The following is a 22,579-nucleotide window of genomic DNA, read 5'->3' on the forward strand; positions in this document are numbered from 1 at the left end:
GCCCAGGAGTCAAACCCGCAACCTTTTGGTGTGCCAGATGATGTTCCAACCCACTGAGCCACCCTCCCAAGGCAAAGTTACCTTATTATTTTGTTGGTTGTTTACTGTGCTGAAATTTTTTAATTTGATGTAGTGACACTCTTATTTTTGCTTCTGTTACTCTGGTTTTTAATGTCAATTCCAAAAAAGCATTTCTAAGGCCAATATCAAAGAGCTTTATTCCTATTTTTCTTCTGAAAGTTTTACAGTTTTAGGCATTATGTTTAAGTCTTTATCCATTTTGAATTACATTTTTATGTATGTTGTAATATAAAGGGACTGATTTTATTATTTTGCATATAATTTTTATATTCCTTCACTTTCAATCTATGGCTGTCCTTAAAGGTGAAGTAAGCCTTTTGTAGGCAGCATATATTTGGGTTTTCTTTTCTAAATCTCTTTAGACACTCTGTTTTTAGTGGAGAATTTAATCTATTTATATTAAAAATAATTATTGATAAGTTACAACTTATCAGAATTCTGCTGTTTTCTGGGAGTTTTGTAGATCCTTCGTTCCTTTTTCCCCTCTTACTGTTTTCCTTTGTTATTTGGTGATTTTCTATACCCAGAGTGCTTTGATTTCTTTGTCTTCATATTTGATGTATTTGCTACAGATTTTTGTTTGGGGGTTACCATGAAACTTATGTAAACCATCTGATGTAACTGTCTATTTTAATCTGGTAAATTATAATTTTGTTTGCATATGAAAGTGTGACATTTTTATTCTTTCAGTACCTCATATTTTATGGTTTTGGTGTCATAATTTACATTTTTTTTATATTGTGTATCCATTAAGAAATTGTAGCCATAGTCATTTTTAATTTTTCATCTTTTGGCCCTGGCTGGCGTAGCTCAGTGGATTGAGCATGGGCCTGCGAACCAGACGATCGGGGTTCGATTCCCAGTCAGGGCACATGCCTGGGTTGCAGGCTGGTTCCTTGCAGGCTAACTACCAGCAGGGGACGCACAAAAAAGGCAACCATACATTGATGTTTCTCTCCCTCTCTCCTTCCCCTCTAAAGATAAATAAATAAATAAAATCTTAAAAAAAAGAAAATGTTTTCTTTATTTAAAAAAAATTTTTTTCATCTTTTTACCTTTACATCAGAATTACAAGTGGTTAATAAACATCCATTTAAATATATATGGTTCTGAATTTGACTGTATATTTACCTTTATTGAGGAGTTTGATACTTTCACATGATTTCACATTACTAGTTAGCATCCCTTCCTTTTTGCTTGAAGATCTTCCTTTGGTATTTCTTGTAAAGCAGGTCTGATGGTGATGAATACCTCCAGGTCTTGCTTGTCTGGGAATAACTTGATCTCTCCTTCAGTTTTGAAAGATGCCAGGGAAAGTATTCTGGGTTGGCACTTGTTTTTCTTTCAAAACTTTGAATGTATCACACCAGCCTCTCCTGGCCTGTAACATTTCTGCTGAGAAATCTACTTATAACCTTCTGAGGTGCCCACAGTGAGGTGGTTCCCTTGTGTGTGATGAGCTTCTCTTATTGATTTCAATTTTCCATTTTTCTTTGATTGTTGACAGTTTTTTTAAAAATCTGTCTCAGTGAAGTATTTGGGTTGATCCTGACTGGGGACTTTTGAGTTTCATGCACCAAGGAGTTCAAATCTTTTCCTACACTTGGAAAGTTTGTAGCCATCACTTTATCATACAATTTTTTTGCCCCTTTCTATCTTTTTTCTACTGGGATTTCTGTAATGTGAGTATTGTTTCACTTAATGATGTCCCATGAGTCTAGTAGGCTTTCCTCATTTCTTTTGTTCTTTTTCATTTTTCTTCTCTGAGTAGAAATCCTGGATTTCAAAAGTCCTGGTTTCAAGTTCTTTCTTCTGATTGGTCAGGTCTGCTGTTGAAGTTCTCTATGGCATTTGTTGTTGTTGTTGTTGTTGTTCAGTGATTCTAACTTCAGCTCCCAAATTTCTCTTTGGTTCTTTTTCTAATGTTTTCTGTTGTTTGTTGTTGAATTGTTCATTTTGCCCTGTTTTATTTTACAGATTTTGTTGGTTGTTTACTTGTGTTCTTTTGTAGGTCTCTGATCATCTTTCAGTAAATTATTTTGAATTCTTTGTCAGACACTTTATGAATCTCCATATTTCTTTGTGGTCAGTCACAGAAAGTTTACTGTGTGTTTTTGTTTTTTGTTTGGTGGTGTCATGTTTCCTTGGTTCTTCATGATTTCGGTAGTCTTATGCATGTGCCAGTGTATTTGAGGAAGCAGTCACCTCTTCCAGACTTAATGGAGTGACTTTGGTAAGAAAAGTCTTTCCTTTGTGGATGGGGGGATGCTGGGACATGCTATGGCCCTGAGTCTAAGAGTGCAGAGTGATAAGCACAAGGTATGTGATGGCTTGGGGTCTGAAGGCTCAGGCAGCTGGTGTCCAAGACATTGACAACTGTATGAACCTTGGCAGTGAGAGCTTCAGGAGGTCTTCAGTGTCTGCAAAGGCTCTTTCGGGCCTCAGTTATATCTCTAGTCACAGCAGTAAGAACTGGGGCGAGTGGCAGTGGTGACTGGAGCCAGTGGTGTGCACGAGCCCAGCTGCAGAGCTGGCTGCAGGTGCTTGCATGGTGGCAGGGGCTGGCTTTAAGCATATTTGAGGGTTGAAGGCTGGGGCCATTGGCAGAGTCTGGGGCCAACTTCAGGTACACAAACAACTGTGGACTCTTGGGCTGTCGGTCTGTACTTGTGTGGCTGCAGAGACTAGGCACAGGCCCATGCAGTGGGGCAGTGAAGGAAACTGGGTTGGAAGAGTTCAGGTGTGTAATTATAGATGCTAGCCATTGGCACATGCAACAGTACAGGCCATTGATGAGAGTCAAGGCCACTTTTGGGTACTTGAGCAGTTACAGCGGACTGAGCAGTTCATGTATAATCATGTATCTGTAGTGGGTAGCTACAGGCACATGTACAACAGTGGTGGTGGCCAGTGACTGGAGTTGGGGCCAGTGGCCTGCAGATTTGCAGCTGTACGAGCAGGCTGCTGGCAGGCTCAGCATTGTAGACCTGTTACAGGGGAAGAGACTGGATTCCCATGAATGTGCTGTTAAAGGAAACATTGTTCTCAATGTACATGCACGTGGCTATAGGAGCTAGACATGGTACATACATGGGAGTGGAGGCCAGTAAGAGAAGTAAGGGCTTTGAGTGTGCATATGCAGGGCTGCAGGTAGGCACACCTGGTGGTAAAATGCGGTAATGAGGGTTGGGGTCATATATTGGCCTGTGAGCAGTTATGAGGGATTTGGTTGTCAATGTGTACTTATACATCTTACAGAGGTTAGCCATGGGTGTGTGTGCACACTGCAGTGGAAGTCAGTGACCGTAGGCATGCTGGGTCTGAGTGCCTGAGCTGCTGAGAAGCCCTGGGCTTTCAGAATTCTGCAGGGGCTGGTACACACACAGCAGTGGGCTCAACCACAAAGGTCCAAACTGGTGTTGTGCACCCACACAGCCACCGAGTCCAGGGATAGTTGCTGGTGTGCATCCCAGGCTGGGGCACCTACAGAGTGCTGGCTGAAGCACCTGTGGTGGAGGAGAATAGGGAGAAACTCAGACAGCCGGTTTCTGGAGAAGCAAAAGCCTGTCGGGCCCTTAGTGCCAAAAGCAACAAGGGTCCATGGCATCTGTAATGGTTCTTGGTTTCCTCGGCAATGAAAACTGCTGGGATGAAGCAGTCTCCTGGGGTTCACAACAGAGTCCTCAGTGATAGAGATGCCAGAATCTACAGCATTTGCAAGGTCTGCTGAGGTCCTCAGTGGTGAAGGCTGCTGGGGTCAACCACAGAACAGGCCCCTGGGAAGCATGGTCATTCACACCATGTGGCTGACACTGGCAATCCCTGACCTTCCTCCTTGTTCCTAGCTGTCTCTAGCTGTCTCAGCTGTGCCGTCTCTGGGTGGGTGAAACCAAAACGTGTCCTTTGAGCAATGCCCCAAAGACTGTAGAGCTGGTTGCTCACCGCCTGCTCTTCTTTTCCTGGTGAGGAGAATGCTTTCAGACTAGGTTAGTTTCCTCTTGACACTGAGCATGGGACGATGTAGGAAAAATAAAACTGTTTTCCTATTCTTTTTGTGTAGTTATTCTCAAGATTTTTGCTCCACTGTGTTGCCAAACCTTCCACAGTGGCTTCCTAAGCTCTCTCAGTTTTAGTTTTGTTTGTAGGCAGATGTCTAATTGATGTTCTTTTTTTTTAAAGATTTTATTTTTATTTACTTATTTTTAGAGGGGAAGGAGAAAGGGAGAGAAACATCAATGTGTGGTTGCCTTTCATGCGATCCCTGCTGGGAGTTGGTCTGCAGGGAACTGGCCTGCAACCCAGGCATGTGCCCTGACTGGGAATAGAACCACGATCCTCTGGTTCGCAGGCCTGTGCTCAGTCCACTGAGCTACACCAGCCAGGGCAAACTGATGTTCTTTGTGGGGAGACGGAGGTTGGGGTCTTTTATTTTGCCACCCTGGTGATGTCATCCTTCTAAAATTATTTTTATTCATTAGTTATATCATAGTCCAAGGCAACAATAGGTCTTCAAAAACACAAGTATGATATAAGGCTTTTCAAAGGAAATATAGCAATATTTTTGAAAGAAATGAAGTAAAACAAGAAAACATTTATAAGTTGTGTGAAATGGCAGAATTTGATGGGTTAGCTTTGAGAGCAATGGTTTCAGTTACCTCTTGGACAGGGCTTAGCTATTATATTAATATTTATTATTGGGTTTCTTTTAGAATGTATTGAAAAACTATTGGATTTTCTATAGCCTTCTAGATTTTTCCCAAATTAGCAAGTGTACATTAAATGTTCAAAGAAATGCACCTGACTGTATTCATTACATTAATCTATTCTCTATTAACTATTTGTAGTACATACAGGTCGCATTCTGATAAGATAAAGAACAGGAATATAACTTCTGTCACACAATGACATGACATTACATGTGGTGGAGGGGAAACCACCCAACTCAGAAACTCCCTTCCTCTTCCTGCATTGCCTCCGCTTTGCTAAAGGTGAATTGCCCTTCTGATTGAGTTCAACATATCCCTTTGAACTTATTTTCTAATGACACTCTATCATGATACAAATTATTATTATTTTTTATTGTTGTTCGGGTACAGTTTCTGCCTTTTACCCCATCCCAGCCCAACGCCCCCAACCCCCAACTCCCTGCTGCTTCCAACCACCCCCCTTGTTATTGTCCTTGTGTCCTTTATACTTGTTCCTGCAAACCCTTCCCCTTTTTCCCCTGAAATTCTCTCCTCTTTCTCCTCTGGTCACTGTGCTCAGCCTGTGCTCTATTTCAGTGTTTTTTATTATATTTTGTTTGTTTGTTTTATTGATTAGATTCTTGTTAAAGGTGAGGTATTTGTCTTTCACCGCCTGGCTTATTTCGCTTAACATAATGCTTTCCAGTTCCATCTACGCTGTCACAAAGGGTAGGAGTTCCTTCTTTCTTTCTGCTGCATAGGATTCAATTGTGTAAATGTACCATAGTTTTTTGATCTATTCATTTACTGATGGGCACCTAGGTTGCTTCCAACACTTGGCTATTGTAAACTGTGCTGCTATGAACATTGGGGTGCATAGGTTCTTTTGGATTGGTGTTTCAGGGTTCTTAGGATGTGGAATTGCTGGGTCAAAAGGCAGATCCATATTAGTTTTCTGAGGTAATTTCACACTGTTTTTCATAGTGGCTGCACCAGTCTACATTCCCACCAAAAGTGTACTAGGGTTCCCTTTTCTCCACAACCTCTCCAACACTTGTTTGTTGCTTTGTTTATGATGGCTGTTCTGAAAGGTGTGAATTGGTATCTCACTGTGGCTTTAATTTTCATTTCTCTAACAGCTAGAGATACTGAATATCTTTTCATATATCTCTGAGCCCTCTGTATGTCCTCCTTGGAAAAGTGTCTGTTCAAGTCATTTGCTCATGCTACAAATTATTTTTATTAAAACAAATGGTTATTGAATTTTTTCTCAGTATTTTCTAAAATATAAAACACAGCAGAATCTGAATTTTAGGAAAGTTCTCTCTTCTCTACTAAACCATTCCTACTCTGCTCACATTTCTTCTGTTTTCCCTACCACACAAGAATTGCTAGTTTAGCCAGATTCTAAAACTTAAATTAGCATATTTTGTAGCAAGGGGTAACTCTGTTAAAAAAAAACAAACAAACATGTGCATGAAGATGGCCCTACCATTTTCCTCATTCTTTCATGTGGTAAGTTGACATGCTTGCCCAATTGTCTTTTTCTCACTCTCTTTTCTACCTTGTAAAAGCCACAAACACAGTTTGCCTTGACGCTGGGTGATGTTGAGCCATCTTGATCTCACACAATTACTTTTGTGCATAAAATTTCTCATTAATGTGGGCTCAGCAGTTTGCTGGAGATGAAAACTTAAAGCCAAAGAAGAGCTTCTCCTTCTAAGCCAAGCATTCTAACCCAGATTTATTATGGGGGTTTAATGGAGAGCTTGTGGACAGTTGGATAATTATAATAATATGATAACTGAACTTCTGATTTATCACTGACTCTTATATCATAGCTCTTTCTGAAGTTCCATATGATGGGACTGATGGGACCACTGCAAGTTTGCTGACTTCCTCTGTCTCATGACTGCATGCATATGGTAAATAGCCTTATCCTGATTCCTAATATTTTGGTTTTTGAATATTTTCAGTGGATTACATTTAGTGATTCACTTTCAGACCTTTGTAAAGATGCTAAGAATATATAAACCCTTCCAAGACTTGGCCATTGGTGATCTATAAGAGGAGGTACATTAATGAATGTTATGAATATTTTGTTTTTTGAAGTATTTATACATATATTTTCCCAAACTACTTTGCAAGTATCTTGAGAAAAATAATGTACTATTTATATTTGGGGGTCCCTACTATAATGTGTAGTACAGGGCCGCTGTTCAGATGTTTGTGGAATAGAATTGATGACTGTGTATTAGTATTAATGGTCGAAAAGGCTAATTTTCTGCTTATGGTTTTGTTATATTTATCTCCATTTTTTACATTTAGGAAAACAATATTAGTAGTGATTTATGGGCTTTACTTTTGATCTTTCCATTTGAATGGAAAATAAGTACAAATCATTGGTGCATTTAATTTAAAAATTATAATTATGTTGTTATTCATAACAAAAAGGTTAGAAAGTGCAAAATGCTGACCTTGCAGCTTATATTCGGTACAGACTGTCACTCAGCTGGTGCGTTAGCTGCACCGGTTCAGTTGCACTGTGGAATGAATATATATATATATATATATATATATATATATATATATATAACTGAATTTACTGAATTAAAGAGCTATGTAGCAATTTTATTTTGTTTACAATTTTAAAGAGGCTCACTTTACTTAGAAATAATATGTGGCAAATGCTGTCAGGGTGTAAAAGAACATAAAGGAGGGGCTGCTGTTGCCTTTCCCCACTGTTATACATTTTCCTTCACTTTAGTTTCCTCGATTCTCCATTGCTGTCGGGCAATGGCAGGCAGGTGGGTTTCTTCCTTCTGGTGTGCTTAGAAATGAACCATAAAAGCTTATTGGTGGAGGATGGTTTCTTCCAACATTAAAATTTTATAAGAAACTTGCCTTTTTAAATGTTTATATTAGAAAAGCCAGTAATAAAAACAGTACTGTCCAGGTCACATATGACTTCATCAAATAAGATCAATATAGCAAAAAGATAAAGCACACTTGAATAACATTTGATTTGGCAAACTGTACATTTAAATTCATCTTTATGCTAAAATGCTATAGGTAAAGTGCTGAAAATTGTGTCTTTCAAATACTGAAAATTATGTCTATTTGTGGTACCCATTAAAATCTTAGAGCATGACTACCCAACCCTGTAGCAGAAGTTCAGGAGATTATCTTAGGTGTAGAATTTCAGGATGTAATGGGGCTCCTTGCAGAAAGCTATAGAATATATATTACTATACTAGCACTGTGCTACACACAGTCCCAACCATAAAGGCTAATGTGCATGGCAGTGAAGGAGACAGTAAACCATAAGCCATACTGTCAAAAGCGCAGCATTGGAAGGAGGAGCTCCAATCTGGACACCAGTATGGGTTTAAATCCCAACCAAAGTCACTAATTACTAAAGAGTGCTGCTAGGAAGTAGCTTACCTTTTCCTCAGCAGAAATGGCCATTCCTCTGTGAACGCTTTATACTCCTTATCCAGAGGACAGAAATACTGTTGGGCAGAGGCTTCCACGTCGTGGTCTCAATTTCCCACCCCCCACCGCTTCTACATGAAGCCAGATGATGTATTCTCACTAATGGAAAGGAGCAGGAATGAAGTGTTCGTTCCTAGGCTGACCTGGTTAAGGAGCACGTGTGCCTCCTCTTCTCTCTCTTCTGCTTCCACAGCAACCTTGGAAGTCGATTGCTGAAGGCAGTGGAGCTCCAGTAAAGATCTTCAGTCTTGAATCACTGCAAGGAAGACTATCTATACAGCATTTTCACTGCACTGTTGTATATAAGAGAAAAAAATTCTATTTTTTAGCCAATAAAATTTTTAAGGTTTTCCTGTTTTAGCAGCTAGTGTGGCCTAACTTCTATAGTCACTAAACTTGAGTTTTTCTTACAGATATTATGAGAGTAAAGGAATTTAAACTTTATATATACAGTAATCATCAGGGTTCTATTTAAGTTAATGCCTGTGGAGCATGAAATACAGAGGAAACTCTCAAAAAGTGGGAGAATATTGTCATGAGAGTTTGCTGTTGTTAATTTTATATGACCTTTGTAAATCTTACTAACACCAGCATTTCCTAGAGGACAAGCAGTAGCAGATACCAAGGTATTACTCATAAATATGTGTGGAAGACAATTGGCACTGAGAATATTTTCAATGACATCATTTTCCCCCTGTGGGTTGGGACAAAGGTTGGCACTGTTTTGGTTTGCCGAATGAAGTCTGCGGTGAGAAACATTGCCTTAAACTTCCATTGAGTGGCTTTGCTCCCTACATACAGGTAGGGGAATCGGAGTTCAGAACCTCCCTCTTTTTCACTTCGTTTCTCTTACTTTAAGAGATCAACTTGGGGGCATCTATTATTAGACAGGTTGATTTTACTGGTCCTTGAAAACAGGAGGGATGCCATGGGACCAGTCATTAGTAAAGCTCTTAGGTAACAAGAGTGGGAAATCGGTCATGAACTTCAGCTTTATGGAAAACATGAAGGCAAAAGCTGGTATGTAGGGGAGAGAAGTAGACTGGCGATGGAAAAAGCACGGCCAGGAACCGGTCATGTAAGGATACACAAAAACTGAGAACAATCTCCAAACTTGATCCAATTTGCACAAATTCCAATTTACTCCTATGCCATGGTCTCAAGACTTCTGATGTTTGTTATTCAAATAAGCTCTTTCAAAAACAGTTCTACCCTTTGAAGAGAAGTGATGATTTTTCCTGGCAAAAAAAAAGTGTTNAAAACAGGAGGGATGCCATGGGAGCAGTCATTAGTAAAGCTCTTAGGTAACAAGAGTGGGAAATCGGTCATGAACTTCAGCTTTATGGAAAACATGAAGGCAAAAGCTGGTATGAAGGGGAGAGAAGTAGACTGGCGATGGAAAAAGCACGGCCAAGAACCGGTCATGTAAGGATACACAAAAACTGAGAACAATCTCCAAACTTGATCCAATTTGCACAAATTCCAATTTACTCCTATGCCATGGTCTCAAGACTTCTGATGTTTGTTATTCAAATAAGCTCTTTCAAAAACAGTTCTACCCTTTGAAGAGAAGTGATGATTTTTCCTGGCAAAAAAAAAGTGTTGTTCCTCTCTTTAAATTTCATCCATAAAGAACATTCACCCTTTCATTTACAAAGTCCATCAATGTGTTGTTTGATGTATGAATACTTTTCCAGATTTATGCAAAGATTGGCCATTGCTATTTCAGCCCTTTCTATCTGGCATAGTACACAGGTTTCTCCCACTATCCCAAAGCAGAACATTTCTATAAGGATGTTTATAAACTAAAGTGGCATAAAGCAAAGAGCACCCCCTGCTTCCTAAAGTTCTCAATAGGCCACTCTGCTTTTCTGAAAGACCTTTTGAGAAAATCAAAGAGGAGATTTGTTTTTGATGAAAGAACCATTACTATATTAATGGAGGTCTTTTGTAAAGGAAAGGTGTTGTAATAAAAAGTTTTGGAAAGCAGGTGATAACTCCAGCATGACATTAAGATTGTTATACCCAAAGAGATTGGGATGATGAAGCTGATTGAAACAGATGTAATGAAAAGCAGTCTAAGTGCTCATTAGCAGATGAATGGATAAAAAAAAAATAAACCCGTGGTGCATTCACACAATGGAATACTACTCAGCCATAAAAAAGAAGGAAATGTCACCTTTTGAAACAGCATGGATGGACCTGGAGAGCATCGTGGTAAGTGAAACAAGCCAGTAAGAGAAAGACAAACACCATATGATTTCAATCATATGTAGAACCTAATGAACAAACTACTAATAAGTAAAACAGAGCCAGACTCATAGATAGAGAGCAGGCTGACAGCTGTCAGGGGCAGGGGCTGGGGGGCACGGAGGGGTTGAGCAAAAAAAGTAACAAAAAGAGAGAGAGGAAAAAACTCATGGAAAGGGAGAACAGTGTGGTGATTGCTAGGGTGCCTGAGTGGGGTAGGTGGAGGAGGGTATGGGGTATAAATGATGATGCACTGAGACTTAGGGAGGTGAACGTACAATACAGTGCACAGTTGATGCGTTGTGGAATTGTATAATTGAAACCTGTAGAATTTTGTTAACTAATATCACCCCAATAAATCCAATAAAAGGAAAAAAAGTTAATTTAAAACCACACTTTCCCTACCTTCTTTTTTTAAAATTTAAAATAAGAGTGTTTTCGGAAAAATGTTGTCGTTCTATTTGGGTTCTCAGATAGCCTTACATTCAGGACTAAATAGTTATTCAGTAGAATTTTGTGAATTCCAAGTGTGGTGTTGATGTTGGCATTAAAATCTAACACTGTTTACCCACAGAGTTCATACTGATTTGCAGTGTGAGGAGACTGGATTCGGGTCATTAAATTTTTGGGCAAAAGCCTCACTAATGTGCTGCATGTTTATTAGTAGAAAAGCTTCCATTGACTGAGCAATTCTCTCATGTAAGAATGTTCTCTGAGCTGCTCGAGTCTGTCACTTAACGTCAGAGTGAAGAACGCGGAGGCCTCAGGCAAGGCTGAGCGCCCTCGATCCAAATGGCCATTAACTGACAAAAACACCTGACCTGGAGGGTATTCACACTGCAGAAGGATCAAGAAAACCAAGAAAACTATAATCATGAAGCACCTTATATTTGAAGGTTCAATTTGTTTTCATATTTTTCCCTTGTAGAGTTTTATTCCTATTTATTCTTCTTCTAGCAGATGACTGATGGGAAGTAACATGATTTCCTACAAAGGAGAGATTTAGGTAGAGATAAAGTGAGACAGGGCTCCAGTATGATATGTATTTATCTAACTATATACATCTATCAAGAGAGGAGAGAGAGAGAGAGGGAGGGAGGGAGTGTATATATATGTATATATATACTAAATCTATTTTAGGTTTTCTTAAAATCTCTTATGGCCTTTAGTTGATCAAAATATCTTTAAAATTTAACTTACAGAATTGAAAGAAAAATGTGTAATGTAGCAGAGCTTCTTAAAGGACCCTAAAGTCTGAAGGCTACTTTAGACTGTGCTATGAACTATTTCTGCTACTCTGGAAATGTTATTCACTTCTAGCTTCACTTTATTTTTTTTTAACTTTTAAAAAGATTTTTGTTTATTTATTTATTTTTTTAGATAGAGGGGAAGGGAGGGAGAGAAACATCAATGTGGGTTTCCTCTCTCATGCGCCCTCTACTGGAGACCTGGCCTGCAACCCAAGCATGTGCCCTGACTGGGAATAGTACTGGCGACCATTTGGTTCACAGTCTGGCACTCAATCCACTGAGTGACACCAGTCAGGGCTGGCTTCACTTTCTTTACTGGCAAAAGATATAGAATAATTTTTTTATCTTCTTTAAGTACTGCTGTTAGAATTTAATATAAAAAACTAAGTCACTTGTATAATTATATATTTTATGCTATGTTTACATGTCAAATTGAACATTATAGGTTCAGTAAAAACAAGTATCAGTTTTATCAATCAGTATTATTTTTACTGATTTTATCAGCTAATTAAACTTTGTGCATGCTATATCATCCAGTTGTATATACTCAAAGATGCAATTTTCCAAATTGAAGTAATCACCTGACTACTTTGACTATAGTTCCAAATCCTTTTATTTGGTAAAAGTAGAAATATTACTACCATGAAAATGCATATTACATATTATTCATTAGTTTATTGGACATTAATAAAATTTAAATATCTACAGGTCCTTGGAAACCTTTTTCTTTGGAAAACCTCTGATAAACCTCTCTTGGTAAAGATCTGTTGGTTTTCTCTTAGGAGGAGAGAATAATGGAAATATCGATAGTGCTAGAACCATTTTTTCCTTCAGATAATCTTGAAATGTCTACTTTTTCTGTTTGAGTGTATTAAGGTCTAGGTACTTTAGGCACATTTTCTTGAAGTTAACAAACTAGTGTCCACTCACCCATTTGTAAATGTGCACGCCTCTCTTGAGTTTTGCAATGTGATTTCATCATGATGTAAAGCCAGAGGTCTTTTTGAATGAGCTCAGACTCACTGGCCTGATTCACAGGACTGACACTGTTATGCTTGAGGGGAATCTTCTTTCTCCACAACCAGCTCTGTCCAGAGGTGTTTGGCTGGAGAACCTTGCTTACTAGCAGGGGATTCACAGGCCCAGAGTGCAAATGCTTCTCTAACAGGGCAACTTCACCCTGGGATTAAAGGGAAATAAGAGAGCATTCCTTATTTTGTTTCATAAATTTTTTTGATTACTTCATATTTATGCCCTCAGTGTTTTAATTTCAGGTATTTAATAAAACTTTATTTTTAATGAATTGTTCTATAGCTAAACTCGATTTCAATTGCTCTTCACTGGTAACTTAAACTGTTTTCTTTTCCCCTCAAAGTAACAATGATAGCTTTCTTCCACCTTTACTCATTTTTAGTAGTCAAGTCTGTTTTCTATAATATTGGTAAAGGAGAACACATTACAAAAAAATTTCCTGATTGATTTGGGTGGTCTTTAAGAATAAGAGAAAGGGGTGGAGAGAGATACAAAGTTCTTGGTTCTATGACGCCACTTTGTAAAGTCGACCTCTTCCTGTCATACAAGATCAAAATGACACGATCAGTTGGTTTTATACACAGAGCAAGTATATACAGAAACAGTGATTGACAGTTTTGCATGGAGGCAAGCCTGTATCAGAGAGCAATTTTAGGGTGGGAACAAGACTAAGGAAGAGACAGATGCTGTGCCAGCAGCTCCTGCACGTAATGACCCCTAATTTCTCCACAACCTACTCTGCACCCTCCCCAAGTGCTGCAGCTCGCAGCTATGGAAACCTAAACAGAGCAACACGAGGTGCTGAATGGCAGGGCCTCTGGCCATAAAGGACACGAACTGAAAGGCATTTGAGAGTTATCACAGAAACAGACTATTCTTGGAGTTCACCTGCCTAAACATCCATGAGGAAAAAGGTACATGTTGGGGTTTAATTATTCATTTCAAGCACTTTTCAAAAAACAATGTCAAATTTTTACATTTTCCAGAACACTTATATGTTTTAATATCTGTATTTCAGATTTTTTTAAGTTTAAACTTCAACATTGTAAAAAGTATCTACACAGCAAATATATTCTTACTATGGTAGCCTCAGATGACCTGTCACCATAAAGCTACATGAGCCTCTCCAGCACCAGGCTCTGCGGAGTGAGACGGTTGAAGGATGAGGCTGCCTTTTTCTTTTCGGTTCCACTTACTATGGGACAGGCCAGGGGACTTTCCAATCCCATGATGAGTGACAAGATCCTAGTTAATTTTAGTCTATAACCCATTTTAAGGGAAATTCATCTTTTCTATTTGTTTAATTGAAAAAAATACTATATTTTTCCAATCTCATTCCATTTGGGTAAAATACAAATAGATGAAGAGATGAATTAATCAGAGCCAGTTAAATAAAACTTTTCTGGCAGTGCACTCCATGTTATCTAATCATTTGAATTCGAATAAGGAAAAGAACAAGAGAAAACTAGAAAGACAGTTGGAGTGATGCATTGTCATGGGTTGTAAACAAGCTCCAAGGCTGGCATGTTTGCATGATGACATTGAACGTGGAGGATGCTGAACGCTCTCCAGCATGGATGAGTACGGCCCATCCATTCTGCGTTATGCTCACTTCTTGTGGACTTAGAGTCTGGCAAGTAGAAGGGGAATTTATCTTCTTGGAAAAGATGAGTTGGAAAAATCAGCCCAAGTGAAATTGGAGAAGCCAAGGGTGAAAGAGAGTTCTAGAAGGTTTCTTTCCTTGCTTTTAGTGAGACTACGTTACATGTGGTTATTATTTAAAGACATTTTCTAAAGAGTAGCTAGAATTACAAAGACACTAGTAAGATGATAATATTAATGATAATTTAAAACAATGTCAGTATTTCTTTCACTTAACGGTAAACTCAGATCAGGTAGAAGGCTTAGCCTAACTTTTTATCTTTGCTCAAATAGATCAATTTCAATTGTTGTGTTTTTGCTGCTACCTTAGCTGGATATGTTTGAATTTCTCTATCATGTTTCTAAACTTTTGTGTCTATGTTCCGATTTGTGTTTTATTGCAATTCTCACCTCGGCATTCTGTGTGTTTGCACTCTCTCTCATGCTTAATTTGCTGCTTTTAACATCTACTGGTGGAAATGAACATGAAATTAAGGGTGTGCAGGTGTCTTAATCTATTTAAATAGCAAAATATTTTCTGGAAACCAAGTCATCAGTATTCATGCACTTGCTCTGAGCAGCAGCTGAATGAGGTATTTTGCTGAGTCACCTTTATGTGGCATTTATTATATATGGTAAGTTTAGCTCTACATTCTGTAAAGAGAATGGTGCGTGTTTACACAGAAGCACGCAGCAGATTCAGGATTCGAGCGTGGCCCAGGTGGTTCCCGGGACCCCTGGGCTAGCCGGTGCCTGCCCATCTGGTTCTTCTGGACATCATGGTGATTATCACAAGGAATACGCTAGACAATTCAGTCAAGCTTCAGTGAGGAAGTAGCCTTACTTCACGTCAAGTCAGCAAATACTTATTGGACACGTCATGGATACCAAGCAAGAAGCCTCCTGCTACACTAGCTTTAATGAAACCTTGGGTCCAGAAGGATTGGTTGGCCAGTCCTCGAATGGAAGATGTGGGATGAATCCCGTTAAATGCTGCATTTAAAGTTACCCTGTTGGTTGTATATTTTTTATTAGAACTGATACAGTAAGAAACATAGGTCTAATTTCACTAATGAGTAATTTTTGAGAATTTATAGTAAGTGTCATCTTAATTTTGATTCTGGTAAAATTAATAACTGAGGCTTTAAAAATAAATTGAGGTTTTAAAATTGTATACTAGCAGTCTCAAATGTTTTGGTCTCAGGATTCCTTTATATGCTTAAAAATTATTAAGTAACTCCTACCCTTTGCACCAGCATGGATGGAGCTGGAGAGCATTATGCTAAATGAAATGAGCCAGGTGGTGAAGACAAATACCAGATGATCTCACCTGTAAGTGGAACCTAATCAACAAAACAATCAAGTGAGAAAAATAGACCCAGAGACATAGGAATGACGAACAAACTGACAGTGACCAGGGAGGAGGGGAATAAAGGGGGAACGAAGGGGGAGGGCCATCAGGAACATATATAAAGGACCCATGAACAAAGATCATGGGGAGGGGAGGATTGAATGTGGGAGGTGGGGGTGGGTAGTGCGGGGGAGAGTAATGGGGGTAAAATGAGGAGAACTGTAATTGAACAACAATAAAAAATAAACTTTAAAAAATAAAATAAAGGATGAAATATTAAAAAAAAAACTATTGAGGACCTTTAAAAGCTTCTGTTAATGTGGGCTATATTTTTCGATGTTCATATTAGAAATTAAAATAGAGAAATATTTCAAATATTTCCTTTGTTTAAAATAATAATAATGTCACTACATGTTGAAAATGCATATTCTTATGAAAAATAACTATCTTCTTCAAAATGAAAATAAGGGTGGCATTGTTTTATATTCTAAAAAACATTTTTATTGTCTGGTTTAATAGAAGACAGCTGGATTCTCAGATTTAGTTCTCTGTTCAGTGTATTATCTCACATATCGTGTACTCTCTGGAAACTCCACTGGACCCTTTTGAGAGAATGAGAATGAAACAGGAAAACAATATCTTGGTTTCTTTTATGAAATAGCTCTCACCTCATTGACCCGTGAAAGGGTCTTGGAACCTCAGGGGTTCTTCGGAGAGCCACTCCTGTGGAATAAATCTGCTGCCCACTTAATATTTTGTTATGTATGTATTTTAGCCTCTTTTCTTCTACTGCCATCTGAATTTGAACCTTAACAATTCAATGTATTGCTTACTTGTGATTTAAAATAAAAGAACTATTGCTTCTCAGCTTTTTGGCTAAGATCAAGTGTAGTATCTGTTCTTACCAGTTTAAAATAAAAGAACTAGGTGACTCCTTATTAGCACTGCATATTTCATGTATTTTAAATATCTATGAATTAAACATAAATTTTAAAAAATGAAGATGAATGATAATTTCAAGCACTTCACCACCTGAGAAGTTACAATATGGTGCACGGTGCGCGCAAGGTTAATTGAGCACCAGATTAATTGAACCAGATGGATCGACAGACAGATAAATAGATAAAAAGGAGGAATTGGATGTATATGAAACTATGTCTAGGCATCTATGTTTGGTTTAATAAAACATGCAATGTTTCCTGTCTTATTGTTTTGTAATGCAAATCAACAGTCTAATGACTTATTCTATTTACCTTATCTACCTGGACTTCCTTTTAAAAATAATCTGCACACATGTAGATGTTGACTGAATTGTTGTGATAATGCTACTTTTATACAATTGAAAACACTGACTAGGTTGCCCTAGCCAATAAAATATTAGATATTAGTAATCCTTATAATAATTTTAAATGTGTCTACTGTTAACATGAATTTGGCTGATTTACTTTTTTGAGGCAAAATTGTAGGCTCACAGGTAATAAAAAGTGTTGCTAAGTTTTAAAAGCTAGTAATTATCGTGGCTTGTCTAGCTCCTTTAGTTTTCCCAAGGTCAAACAGGCATGGGGTCCTTTCATTTTACACAGGATGCTTGCCAATAGCCTTCTATTTACACATAGCTTCTGGAGTAATTCTCTTGTTTTATAGTGTCCAAATCTGTCAAATACAGAGCCTTTTCAGTAAATATTGTGCTTTAGTTTTAAAGAGAATAATTAGCCTTTAATTGTTTCAGAGGAGTAGCGTACAATCTCCAAATTGGCATCTTGAAGGAAAGCACAAAAAATATTTTGGGAACAAAGAAGAGAAAGTTTTGTCCACAGGATTGTAAACATTTTTTGGGGGGGGGGGAAACGCACAGAAAATAAGAGTGTGTGTTTGTGTGCCTTACCCTTTCCAAGAGAAGTTGAGGTCCCAATGATGATTCAGACTGATCTTTTCTGCTAGAGTGCAGAGCTTCCCACTGAAATGTGTAGCTATTACCCAAGTAGGACAGAGAAACAAGCTCTGGGCTGTCCCCTTTTTTGGAACTGCTTTGGTGTGGATGGAAGCTTGAGTGGCAGCAACCAATGGCCACATACCCACATACAACAGGAGAGTTCTGTTCTCAGTCACCAAGGGGCCTCCGAGACCGCCTCCCACACTTGAGGGCAAGGCGTCCCTTCCCTCCTTGGCATCTCCCGTTGGCGGCATTAGGGCAGTTTGTTAGCCTGTCTCGAAAGAATGTCTCTAAAGATGGCAAATCCTAAAGAATGTGCTAAAATGTATACGTTTACTTCCAGCAAACCATAATAAAATAGGGTGAATAAATGCATTCAGAATCAAGACTTTGACTTTTTTGCTTTCTTTGCTAAGGTGCATTTATTCCATGTTTTCACACACGAATCTGAAGCTTCTGTAGTCTAAAATTTTTTTCATTAAAATCATTTATAGGGTTGAGTTTGTAAAAATATAGCCCGTTTTTTAATCACTAAAATACAATGTTACATAATTAAGGCAAAGCATGCTCCAAAAGCAGTTAATGGTATGCTGTTGGTGAGTTGGGGCACAACGCGAACTTGACCTACTCATTTTTGTCAATAAGCAGCAATGGCTAAAGCCAAATCAGCCCCTCGGGAAACATATAAGTTGTTAGTTAGGATGGTCAAAATGAAGAGGCGATAGAGACAATAGTTGGGTTTGTTTCACATGTGATATAAAGATGTAGCCAACAAGTAACAAAAACCTCCAACTCTGCCATGCACTGGGTCACTCAAGGTGTAGCATAGTTTGGGGAAATTTTTCACCTACATGAATTTGGAGCTAGAGTTCATTTGGAGTTTATTTGTAGTTCAATGGGTATATAAATATTTACTTCTGACAGGATATCATCTTTGAAGCTGGTGTACAAAGTAGCTTCTATCTAGAGTGCCTGAACTAGTAAGACCAGTCAATGAGAGACAAATCCATACATTTGCTTACCTGGATACTTCATTACAAAAAAATCATTTTGTAACATCTCAGTTAAGTGCATACATATAATATTTTAAAAATACTTTTACTATTAAAAAACCCAATCTAAATATAATTGCTCTCCTGTCCAGTCAACAGTCAAAAAATCCCAAAGGTCTACGAAGTGCGCCACGACTAAGACATTTCTGATGGTCTGGTGTTGAAATTGCATGATTTCCTATTGAGAAGGGTGACAGATTTTATAACACAGATAGTTTTTGTTCAAACATGTCTGTCCTTTGGTATCACTTGTTCTGATATTTAACATTTTCTCCATTGGTTATAGTCCATTGATTGTTGTCAGCTAAAATTTGAAGATCTTACTTTCAAATATTTTGGTTCCTCAGATAAAATTGTGCCACCATACAGAGAACATTGGGGTATCTTTTACACACTTATGATTCTGAACTCACGTTTTATGGGAATGTAGGGGAGGTTATGATGGCAGGGTCAACCCATAAAGAGAAGATTACACTGTAACAGCTTTTAGATACGACTTAGAACACAGACGATTTGGGGCTGGGGAAAAGTTCTTTGGAACATGATGACTGGAGAAAAAACTCTGAGTCAAATGCAGCTGTTGTGGGGAATAGATATTTAGATTTGGGAAAGAAACCACTGTTTCACAGGTTGAAAGGTGGTCCACGGGTGTCTGTCATTTTGCAAACAGGACGAATGAAGGAGCATGTCCCTTGTTTAGGCTGCAGCACCTGGGGAGCATAGTCCATTAGGGTTCTGAAAATACAAAGGCAATCAGTCTTGTGAGTTAAAACTTTGACTTTGTTCAAGAGCCAGTTCTGTTTACAGAGTCTTGTGGGGAAGGACTTCTGAAAGTATCTTACAATACGGTGTCTCCTCTTTTGAAAGACAGGGAAAGTATCTTTCTACTGTGAATATACCCTTTGTGCTATTAACTGTAGGACATGACAAGGCTAGACAATTCATTCTTTCTTCTATAAAACCCTCTCTTGCTTTGGTTAAAGCCATTGTTTGAGAGGATTAGGAAATATATTTCTCTGTCTCTAGGCCCTTTGACATTTCTTGATGTTCCTCGTAACTTAACCGAAATAACTTGATGAAACAATCCACCTCGGCTTTGCTCTGACCCTCACTTGATCTCAACGGCCAAGATTGAAGGAACTTGGCTCCTGGGCAAACATATTTCCTTTAATGACAAGTTTTCCAGGTCAGGCAGGTATTTTGTGTACATGAAACTGACCTGAGGCTGCATCCTGAGGGACAAGTGGGTTGGAGATAGGGCAAATCTGGATCCCAGTTTTAATGCTGAAACTTGCCCCTCGAACTTGAATATTTATAAGCATTAAATAAGAGATTAACTTTACCTGTGGCTCTCTGAACATAGATATCTGATGGGAACTGACTCTTAAGAAATATCCTTGCAGCAGAGAAACACAATTTTGTTGAGTTAGTTGCACAGTACACTTGCTCACTCAGTTCAGCTGGGGGAGCTTGGCACGGCAGACAGAGCAGCATGGGGTTCTGGTGTTAGACATGGAGCCCCACTTCTCCCTCTGACACGTAACACTGCCAAGGTTAGTTTCTTACACCTCAGTCCCAGACCTTAATCTAAAATTTAATAGAATAATATTTGCCACACAGAATTGTTAAGAAGACTAATTGATATAAACAAGTACAGTACATGGCACAAAGTTTTCAATAAGTGTCAATACCATTTAATCCAAGCTAACTCCCTTCCGGATTTTTTAAAAAAGATTTTATTTATTTATCTTTAGAGGGGAAGGGAAGGAGAGAAGGAGAGAAATATCAATGTATGGTTGCCTCTCGTGCGTCCCCTGCTGGGAACCGGCCTACAACCCAGGCATGAGCCGTGACTGGGAATCGAACCACGATTGTGTGGTTCGCAGGCCCACGCTCAATCCACTGAGCTACGCCAGCCAGGGCCCTTGCTGGATTTTTTTGAGTTGCTATTTTCCCTGCTCTGATTGGCTCTGTTATTTACATAGTTATCTGTATGTTCTTCCTTTTCTTCGGCATTTCATTAATATTTCAGTACAGTTTTCTTAAAAGGAGAACAATAGAACATGGTGGGGAATCAACGGTCATCCCATAGATCAAACAAGAACAAACTGGCATCTTCCACGTTTTCGTTCTGTTAGTGAGTCCTTCAAAGGCTTGTCTGGAGTCCTGACATGCTCCGTTCACGACCCAGATGGTCCCCTTGACCTTCCAAATCCATCACTCTCTTAGTTTCAGTGTAAGTAAAGCTGAGCACCGAACGCTAGCATTTCCAACACCCGGCATTTTAAATATTGAACATATTCTGTAGGCTGCTCACATAGAAAAAAAGGCTTCTGGAAAACCATGCCTAAAGAGGCCATCTGTTGGAATCCCTCCAGAGTTGTGCGGAATATTTACAGTATATAAGAGCAGAAGTTGTGCTGAATATTTACATGAAGCTACAGGAAGAAGAAAGAAAAGAAGACCTTTAACCAACTAGCAGAAATTTTACTTTGATCGATCTGTATTTCAGATGAGTAATCATAAAAAATGGTCCCTGATATAAAGTGAAATTAGGCTTTACTGGGTGAAAGGACTTTCATTCTTTCTTCTTGAGTAGGGAAACCAGTTTGCCTCAGTAAATACCATATTCTTCCTCAGCAGTGAGGGGAGGAAACCGATACTTTTTTTGTTTCTCTTTTTCCCCTGTAGAAATGGAGAATGCTCACCGAGGAAGGGAAGGCAGATGCGGCACTGAAGGATGCAGTCAGGCCTCCTTGCCCCCAGAGGCAGCTGTAGGGGTTTCCACGGTGGCCCAGGGCACGCAGCAGGTGGCAACTGAGTTCCGCTGCAGGTCCACGATTCTGCTCACATATTTAAAAGGCTAAATTTGGATTTGAATAGATTCTATGGCTTTGTTTTCCAGTTCCTGCAACAACATAACATTGTTTCCACATCACCCTTTCCAACTACCAGAAATTTCTGTCTCAGTAACCACATTCAGTAGTTCCCCAGGATAACCAAGCCTCAGAGCAGGTAACACCACTCCATTGCATCCTGGAACTGAGATCCTGAGACACCTATCGGCCAGCCTATGGCTCCGATGTATCAGCTGTTATAACTTGTTACCCAACAGGTCCCTTTGGGTCAAATTAACAAAAATAACCTCTTTTCACAAAGTCAAGCCCCCACAAAGATTTTTCTATGGAGTTAATTTTTTCCCCCTCACATTGTATCAGAAAAGCTAAACAGAAATTAAAATTAGGATTGCCACCACTAAGGTCTCAGGATCAAATAGCTGTACTCCTTTCTTTAGGTTATCCATGTCAATAAAACTTGAACTGAGGAAGCTTTAAAGATCATACTGGTTTCATTGAATGACTGGTGCACCAGGCAGCATTCAATCCAACAGTCCGAAAGGAACTCGAGGGCTGTACTAAATGAAAAACTTTTATAGGCAGAAGGGAACAAAACAAAAACATAGTACTGGACCAAAAAAAGGTGGACCTGTTTTTGCAAAATTGCTTTTCTTTAGAAGATTGCAAGGGTCCATCAGACAGATTACCCAACTAAAGTAATCAGGTGATTCCTGATTGACTGGTTTAAGATTCCATTCGTGGGGGAGCCAGAACTGTAATTAAGTCTTCCTTTGGTAAAGTGAGGCTTAGCATAAGCAACTGCGTTTTGAGCTTGTTGACTTGTTTTTAACGTCCATCTTTAAAACAAGTGAAACCAAATCCTCCTTTGACAATTACAGTCATGTTAATGTAATTAACATGTAGAAACATTATGTAGAAACATTTAATGTAGAAACATTAAATGTCATGTTT

General features: G+C 38.8%; 2 pseudogenes; one reads left to right on the top strand and one right to left on the bottom strand.

Annotated features, from left to right (window-relative positions):
• The window catches only part of LOC118981228 (PDZ domain-containing protein 11-like), a 106,705-nt pseudogene that overhangs the window by 35,375 nt on the left and 48,751 nt on the right, over window positions 1–22,579 (bottom strand).
• Window positions 16,642–16,853, top strand: LOC118981279 (uncharacterized; annotated as a pseudogene).

Source organism: Sturnira hondurensis, unplaced genomic scaffold (assembly GCF_014824575.4).
Source record: "Sturnira hondurensis isolate 20B ecotype Veracruz unplaced genomic scaffold, ASM1482457v3 Scaffold0023817, whole genome shotgun sequence".
Lineage (NCBI taxonomy): Eukaryota > Metazoa > Chordata > Mammalia > Chiroptera > Phyllostomidae > Sturnira > Sturnira hondurensis.